Raw genomic sequence first — 9240 nt, forward strand, 5'->3', positions numbered from 1 at the left:
AGTAAAAAAAAAAAGTAAACACTGCTGTCTCTCGTGCCATTAATCACTGGGGGTCTAGTGCATCGTCCTGAGATGGTGTCAACTCACCCTCACAGAAGGTCGGTACTGCAGCAAAATGAGGAAGCCTATTTCAGGAAGGCCTCCATTTTTGCTTTAAAAAATATATGATGAACTGAGGGCTTGGATAGCAAAGAAGCTCACTGACAGGAACAATAAAGGTGTCTCATTAATTATGTCAGAAGCAGGTGTGTGGCCACACATGGCTTTCAGGCTCCCGTCATCTGCTTCCATGGATGCCTTCAAAGCTCTCCTCCAGCACGTTGGCCTCCATGTGGGCTCCATGACCATGAGGCCATGCCATGTGTCTTTCCATCACCAGGTCTTTGATGGTAATCTGCTTTCCCGCCCCCATCTCAGAAAGCTCTCCCTAAGTCAGGACCACCTCAAGGCCAGCCACATGGCATGATGGAGAGAGCACTGGCTTGGGAGCCTGGTGACAGAGGGCTTCCTCTGACTATGTCACTCTTGGGCTGGATGACCCTGGAGGAGTCACTTCTTGTGTCAGGCAGAGTTTGAGGGATGCAAGCAACAGAAACCAATCTGGCTGTAACCTACATGGGAAAGGGCAGGCCCAAGAGGGTCTCGGAATTTAAAGGAAAGCAAAGGACCAGACTCTGAAGGCAGAATAAGGCTGTCTGCGGGGTGGGGTTGGGGCTGGGATCCAAGGAGTCCAAGAAGCAGGGTCCCACAAGAGCATCTTCTCAGGACACGACCCCACGCCCCTCCTGGGGTAAATCAACTTCAGTCATTTCTAATGCTTCTGTCCTTATGCTTGAAACAGAAACTCCAGAGACTGAGAGAGACGGGGATAGCTAAAGGAGGTGGGCACCTTGACTGATAATCCCACCAGTCAGCCCATCACAGGGAAGAGGCAATTCCCCCAAAAGAGGTCAGGGTACCATGATCAGAAGGAATGGGAATCAACGTTGGGCAGGAAAATACCAACACATCTACACTTTTCCTTCTGGGGGCTCAGTTTTCTTATCTGTGAAATGGAGACAGTGATACCTTGCAGGAGTGGTGTAGATTTGATGCACACCGTGGCTATTGAACAGCAGTTGTTGTTAGTGATAGCGCACAGGGCATCGAGCGATACTGAGAGCATCCCTTATGTTGATGACTGTTACACTAGTTGTATTGTCATGCAGTTAGGACTGAATAAAGACTAGATGCTATTGGATGTTTGTCTGAGTCCCAGAGGTGTCTTCCTTTCATGAAGAAAGGAGTGAGACATATGGACATTCATTCTCATTTAATACTCAGAGCCAGTCCATTTTCCACATGGAAACTGAGCCTTGGAAAAATCAAATTGTTGGACAGTTGTGGGCATTGCTGGATCCACCTCAGGTCTGTGCTGCTCTGAAGTCATGGTGGCAGACACAGTTCTGGGTGATGCACGTTCCAAGTGAGCGTCCCCTAGAGTCCACCGGGGGTGCCGCATCCCTCCGCGTGGGCCTCCTGTGGAACTCCTCGCTGTGTTTCTTGCTCCCTAAGCCCTGAAGATGGTTCTGCTTTCCCTCTGGAAGAGTATTATGTGGATTCACTTGAAGTCATGTTTGGGGCAAACAGGGCACCAGATGCTGGAATGTGGTCACCTCCACTCTGCCAGAGAGGTATGAGGATTTAATCTTTGCTTTTCTTAAAAATAAAAATAATAATAAGAAGAAGAATGGTTCTGAGGGCTGGAGGACATATAAAACCAAAGGGAAATTACAGGCAATGTGCAGAGAATCTTAGTTTCCAGATGCTTGTCAACCCACCTCGGGAAACAAGCCCTTCTCACAGGTAGGGGCTGCCAGAATTCTTTTCCGGCTGGAGAACATCACGGAGGAGAATTAGCGAGACCCCTGCCTTCTCGCCTGGTACCCGGCACTGCATTTAGCAGCATTTAAGAAACAATCTCCCCATCACTGCTGATTAGGAGGAACATCAATTTTAATAGAGAGGTGTTACCAAAGTCTGGCCACATGGCCTAGCTGCAAAGGTCACCCTTTCTCAGAAGGTCTGCATTCCCTTCCTCCCCAAATCAGGCACTGGTGTGTGGGAGGAGCCAGCCTTTGCTACTGAGTGCTGACCTCCATCACTTCACAGGGCCCAGGATCCTCCCAGCAGAGAGATCCCAGGGCAAGCAGAACCTGTCCATTTGTACAGGGCTGTGGCTGTGGGTCAGGTGAAGGCAGGGGTTACAGATTTTTCTGGAGCTAAAGCCCATCTAAAGCCTCTGTGAAGACGACGATCCCTCCCTTAACCACAAATTCCACCGACATGATGTACCATAATGAGTGATTTCATGACTGTGTGCATTTTCAGCAACCAAGCAAACTTCAGTGCATGCAACATTGCAAGTTGTGAAAACAAAGAGAAGCTGGATGTTTGAGTGGAGGCCCAACCCTCTCGGCTGCAGAGCTTCTGCCAGTGCTCTTTCCCTAAGATTCACTGATGCTGTCAGGGAGGAAGACACGGACTCACGCCTCTGCGTTGGCTGGGCTAGATAATCTAGGATGGCCTCATGTGTGTGCCAGTTAGTGTCCTGTTGCTAGGGGCAGCTTGGTTCTCCTCCGTGTGGCCTCTCGAGGAGGCTAGCTTGGGTTCCTCCCATCAATGTCCCATCAATGTCTCAGAGTTCCAAGTGCCACAAAAGAGGGCAAAAGTCTGAATGCACGAGCACTTTTTAAGCCTCTGCCTCTGCCATGTTTGCTAATGTCCATTGGCCAGAGCAAGTCATGGCCAAGCTCAGAATCAAGAGGTGAAGAAAGGAACCCTACCTTGGCCGAGAGGAGTTACTGAGGCCATGTCTTTGGAAACAGTCTACCACCCTGCCCCACCCACACCCCATACAGAGAACAGTTTCCCTGTTAGATATTCTCACCACTCCCTGAAGTTTCTCTCCAGGGCACTTACCCACTGTAGTTGACTATTTGTACACTGAGTGGTTTGTTGTCTTTCTCTCCCTTATCCCTGTTCCACCATGCGGGCGGGGGCTGATGTGTGTCCGTCCGCGCCAAGCACAGTGGCTGCTACATAGTGGGTACCAGTAACTACTGGTGAAGGAAGCAGGAAGGAGAGAAGGAAAAAAAAAAGAAAAAGAAGACAGGGAGGGCAGAGGGAGAAATAGGGAGGAAGGGAGGAAAGAGGGCAGGACAAAAGGAGGGAAGGAGTCCTGGAACAATGGGGTCACTTCTTAGGCAGAGGACTAACTGGAACCTCTCTGGGTAGCGGGTGCCCTGAGCATCCCCCAAGCCCACTGTGCTGCTTTTAGCCTCCATATCTTGGCTCCTCCTGCCCTCCCACCTGGCTACGCTCCCACCCTCTTTCCTCTGCTGGCTCAGCCCTGGGTTCCTTCCACGTGCATCTCAAGGGTCTCTCCCCACTCCCAACAGCTTCCCCTCGACCCCTTCCTCCTGAGCATCTGCCTGGCTCAGGCAGCTCCCCACACCCCCGCCTATTGCTGCCCAAGCTGTCCTGCACATGCGCCTCTCAACTGAGTTCCGCACCGGCCCTTTGAGAAATCTAGGACAGGCATATCGATCTTTCCATCCCATTGATGAGAACTCAGGTTCAGGGAGGCTGGATGTCCACGGTCACCCTCTAGGACCAGAGTCAGTCTGGTTCAATAGTCCCCAGACTGCAATGCCTGTGGTGAGGCCTCAAGGCCCTGAAGGAAGGGGCTCCATCCTCTCTGTCTTGGTGAGAGTGGATGCCCGTGCCAGAGCACCCAGGATTCTGACCTCTGGGCAGTGGCAGACAGAAGGCAGCCAAAAGGCCAGAGGCAGAGCCTGTCATCTCCTAGCCCGCAAGGGCTTCTTCCAGAATGACTGGGCCCTAGGGCAGGCCTGCAGCCTCCAGGTGACACCTCCATGGCACCATCTCTCCCACGGAATGTCTTCTTTAGAAAAGAGATGAGCCCATTCTCAAAAGGGGAAGCGGCTTCCAAGGCCACGCAGCAAATTAGGGCAGCCCGAACTCCAGACTGAGTCTCCTGCTGTCCCTGCAGTCTCATCCTGTCCTTCCTCACTGCCTTCCCAGCCCTGCCTCCTTCCCACCTCCACAGGGCTTGTGACCAACTGAAGGGGATTAGACTAATTAGCGAGGGGCCAGTTCCTCAATCCAGGCGCAGGAGGGAGGGGAGTGGTAGAGGGAGCAGACCCACCCAGCAGGTGATGGATCTCACAATAGGTATTTGCCACATATCGGTGACTATCTTCAGAACTGCACCTCCGTCTACACTGCTTGATGTACATGAGTGTGCTGGTAGGTACATCCTGGGGACGGGTGCTGGTAGGTACATCCTGGGGACGGGCGCTTGAAGTAACATAATTAGGAAGCAGCTCCACAGGGCAGTGAGCCTCGGATCTGGTCAATCATGGCTTTGCTAAATTGGCACCGGAGGCTGTGGCTAATCAGCATAGGAGATGTTGCCAGTGCCTTTTCATTGGTGAAATGAGCTGTACAAAAAAAATGTGGTTGGCTCCCAATATCATGCAGTATCCTCCTCTCTTTGTGAACCAAGCTCAAGAATCCCCCCGGCTCCATCTGGGCCAGCAGCTGCCCACTGAATAGAAGGCACTGAGTTCACTGGAAACCTCAGGACCTGCCTTCACCGGGGATCCTGCCCTCTCCAGGGTCCTGCCTTCACTAGCGATGTTGCCTTCAGAAAACGCTTGCACTTGCCTGGGAGTGACACTGGCCTGCAGGGTCTGGTCAGATGCCCCCAAGGACAGTGCATGGTCCTTGCTGCGTGCCTACTCTGTGCCAGGAAATTCTCGACATCATGTATGTATTACTTCATGAAAAATCACTGCTATCTGGGCGTGGTGGCTCATGCCTGTAATCCCAGCACTTTGGGAGGCTGAGGCGAGCAGATTGCTTAAGGACAGGAGTTCGAGACCAGCCTAGCCAACATGGCGAAACCCTGTTGCTACTAAAAATACAAAAAATTAGCCGGGTGTGGTAGCACATGCCTGTGATCCCAGCTACTCAGGAGGCTGAGACATGAGAATCACTTGAACTTGGGAGGTGGAGGTTGCAGTGAGCTGAGATCATACCACGGTACTCCAGCCGGAGTGACAGAGTGAGACTCTGTCTAAAAATAAATAAATAAATAATAAAAGTCACTGCCACCTTCATTTTACAAGAGGTACCAAGTGGATGTGTTGCATCCCCAGGGCCTCACAGGGAGGAAGTGGTGGAGCCGGGATTTGAACCCGGGCTGTTGTTTTTGTAAACGATCATATAAATAATGTGAATGTACTGATCTATGATAAGCTAGCTGCATGAGATGGAGACTCAAACACAGACGAAGCCAAAGCCGAGACGCAGAATTTGCTGAGAAATCTCATTGTATCTCACAAGCGCAAATTGCTAAGCCCACCACGTACCCAGGCTGTGCCGTCTGATTGAAGAGCCTGTGCTCTGAACAACATACAGCCTTCTTCCCGCAGCTCAGGAGCTAGAGGCCTATGGGAAAACAGGCTCTAGATGGCTGAGTTTCAATGGGAGCCTACAAGTGTCCCTCCCCAGCCTTGCACCTGCCGTGGCTCCATCACCAAGAACCCACTCTCCCTCTGGATTCGGCCCTCCACCCTTCCCTTCCAGCTCACATGCTTGCCCCAGGCTACACTGAGCTCCTGGACCACACCAGGCAGTTTCACACCCAGCAGCTTTGCTCACCGGGCTCCCTTCACTTCCCTTGGCCATTGCCCACCAGGTAAACATCCACTTATCTTTCCTGGCTTCATCAGGCCTCATCACCTCTACCAACAGCACAACACTGGACGGCGGATGCCCTTTGGGACACACCAGTGTGAGGCCACCCTCACCCTGCTGTGTGACCTTGGACAAGTGACTCAATTTCTCTGAACATCAGTTTCCCCATCAACAAAGTAGGAAAATGATGTCTACCTCATGGTTTGTGGCACAGGTTAGGAAAAATGCACATGAAGCCCCTGACAAGGCTTCTACTAAAAGCAAAACACGGTACTTATTTTTACAACGTTTTCCTGCCCTCTGCCCCAGTAGAACTGAACTCTACATACCTATATACATCTCATACTCTGCGGACGTAGTTGTGTCTTTTTTTGTTAGCACTTCTCACCAGCTGGCATGTTGTATGTTTTCCTCTGTTTATTTTCTGTCTCCTTCATCGCCGGACTTCATAAGGTGCAGCTCCTTGGGGGCAGGAATCTTGTCTGTCGTGTTCATCACTGGATTCCAGGGCTTGGAATGCTGCCTGGCACTTGGTAGGCCCTACATTAAAGTTGGTTGGTGAAATGAATGCACAAATAAAGGAATAAAAAATGTACAAATGAACCCGTATCCGCCTCCTGCATTAATCTTCTCCATCAATCTGTCCCCAGCTCCCAGCACAGTAACGGACATGTGTGTTCGGCTTGGATTATAGAACAAATCTTATCAATTCTTTGTTTATGCATTTATAAAACACAATTTCATGAAGCACTAAATCAGATTAGCACGAATGAAGCTTTCCAGATGGGCACTGAAGCGGGATTCTCTTTCTTCATGCCTTGCTTCCTCAAAACTGGCCCACATCATCCTCCCCAGCAGCGTAAGAACCATCCAAACTGCCAAGCACAGAATCAAGAGCTAATTAATGAGACTGCTTTGAGCCACTGTGCTTTGCTTGCAGGTATGTTTGCCCCACTGCCAAGGCTAACTGATGCAACAGAGGAAGGGTTCCCCAAGGAGGGGACGGCTGAGCTAGATCTAAACAACCAGAAGAAGACTAAGAGAAAGCAGTAAATTCCAGGTGGAAGAATGTCGAAGGTGTGCGTAGGAAAGTCATTTGGAAGGAGGTAGGACAGCACTTTAAAAAAAAAAAAAAAAAAAAAAAAAACACTTTATTGAACATCCAGCCAGAAAATGTACAATTGGCGAACTACCCCCTAGAGAATAACACACTTGTACAACCAGATCCATATGAGAAACAAAGCATGACCAGCACCGCAGAGGCACTCCTTAAGCTCCTTCCCATTTCCCACCTCCCTCCAAGGCTAACCACTATCCTGACTTTTCTCATCATGGATTGTGTGTTTTTGAGCACTTTTTCAACAGGACTCTGCACTGTGCACTATTTTGTATCTGGCTGCTTTCACCCCACGTTAGGGTTGTGAGACTCATTCGTGTTGTTCTCTCCTCCTCTTGATAAATTGTATTCCATTATTTATCCATCCTCCTCCTGATGGATCTTTGGGCTGTGTTGGTTATGGAGAATAACACTGCCATGAATACTCCTGAACACATATTTCAAGGAATATATTTGTACACGTTTTTTTTTTTTTTTTTTTTTTTTTTTGAGATGGAGTCATGCTCTGTCGCCCAGGCTAGAGTGCAGTGGCGTGATCTCGGCTCACTGCAACCTCAACCTCCCAGGTTCAAGCGATCCTCCTGCCTCAGCCTCCCAAGTAGCTGGGATTACAGGCCTGCACCATGACACGCAGCTAATTTTTGTATTTTTAATAGAGACGGGGTTTTGCCATGTTGGCCAGGCTGGTCTCGAACTCCTGACCTCAAATGATCCACCCACCTCGGCCTCCCAAAGTGCTGGGATTAACAGGCATGAGCCACCATGCCTGGCTGATATTTGTACACTTCTGGTGAGTGCAGACTACCAGTGAAATTCTTGGGTCATATGGTTTGCACATAAAGCAGCTCTTTAGAGGAACTGAAGGGAACAGGTGGCTTGAAAGAGGAGGGGGGAACCAATGAGAGGCGGGGTCAAACTTTCTCAAGCACTGTGAACATGGCAAAGAGGCTGATTTTCATGAGATGTGCAGAGGGAGGCCAGGGAGTGACATGCTCCGATGACATTTTAAGATCACCCTGGGGAGTGAGGTTGGGGACCACCATAGGGAACAAGGAAACAGGCAGGTGGTGGTGGAGGGAAACTAAGGGAGAGGTGACCATGACCTGGACCAGAGCGCCGTGGAGATGGAGAGGAAAGGATTGTGCTCTAGTTAGCTAGTACTGCATAACAGAGCTGAGCAGCTTAAAACTAAGTAACGAATTTTCTCCAAGGATTTTGGGGGTTGACTGAGTTCTGCTGGGAAATTGTTGTATGGAATCTCTCATGCTGTTGCAGTCAGGTGATAGCTGGGGCTGTAGCCAGGCCAAAAGCTCAGCTGGGCTGAAGATGAGCTCTTGCCTGAGGTGGTTGTTTCACTTACCTGCTTGGCTCCTGGGCTGAGATGGCTGAAGCAGTTGGGGGCTGGTGGGACCTATGTCACCCCATATGCAGCTGACTGGGCTTCCTCATAGCGTGGCACTCTCGGATTTATTAAATGGAAGAAGCCTGTGACCAGAGCGAGTGTTCTAAGAGGCTAGGACAGACACTGCAAGGCTTCTTATGACCCAGCCTCAGGGGCTCCCAAATATTGCATCCACTACATTCTCTTAGCCAAGCAAGTCATTAAGTCCAGCTGAGGTAGGAAGCAGGACTCGACTCTGAAGGTGGGGCTCAGATACTGGACCAAACTGGACTCAGATACTGGACTGGCTGAAACAGGTTGGGACAGAAGCACTTCCCCATAAGACACCCCACCAGTGTGCCATGTGAGTTTACCATTGCTATGGCAACACCTGAAGGTTACCACCCCCTTCCATGGCAATGACCCAGCAATCCAGAGGTTACCACCCTTTTCCTAGAAATTTCTGCATAAACTGCCCCTTAATTTGCAATATAATTAAAAGTGAGTATAAATGCAACTGCAGAACTGCTCTGAGCTACTATTCTGGGTACGCTGCCCATGGGGTAGCCCTGCTCTGCAAGGAGCAATGCCTTTGCTGCTGCTGTTGTATGCTGCTGCTTCAGTAAAAGTTTCTGTTTACCACCACCAGCTCACCCTTGTATTCTTTCCCAGATGAAGCCAAGAACCCTCCCGAGCTAAGCCCCAATTCTGGGGCTCACCTGTCTTGCATCACAGCCCAGTTTCAAGGGAGGAGAAATGAGATTCTCCTGTTTCATGTGAGGAGCAACATGCCCCTGTGGGAAGGGAAGGGTTGGTGGAGTCCTCTTGGGATGACATTGGCTACCAAGGATGGATTTGGACTTTCTGCTGGGTTGGATAAAGGCTTTTCTTTTCTTTTCTTTTTTGCTTTGTTTTAGAATTTACACGTTGAAATCAATTTGAACAGCAGGAAACATACATACTTTTCCAGCATAGC

General features: G+C 50.0%; 1 long non-coding RNA gene across 1 annotated transcript; it reads right to left on the reverse strand.

Moving 5' to 3' along the window:
* Positions 1-216: 216 nt before the first annotated feature.
* LOC126959729 (uncharacterized) lies at positions 217-8408 on the reverse strand. The gene is made up of 4 exons (XR_007727636.1): positions 8244-8408; positions 6096-6306; positions 2962-3101; positions 217-1693 (listed from the first exon to the last, which is right to left on the reverse strand). It is a non-coding gene; the product is annotated as an uncharacterized LOC126959729 (long non-coding RNA).
* Positions 8409-9240: the final 832 nt, after the last annotated feature.

This window comes from Macaca thibetana, chromosome 7, assembly GCF_024542745.1.
Source record: "Macaca thibetana thibetana isolate TM-01 chromosome 7, ASM2454274v1, whole genome shotgun sequence".
Taxonomy (NCBI): domain Eukaryota; kingdom Metazoa; phylum Chordata; class Mammalia; order Primates; family Cercopithecidae; genus Macaca; species Macaca thibetana.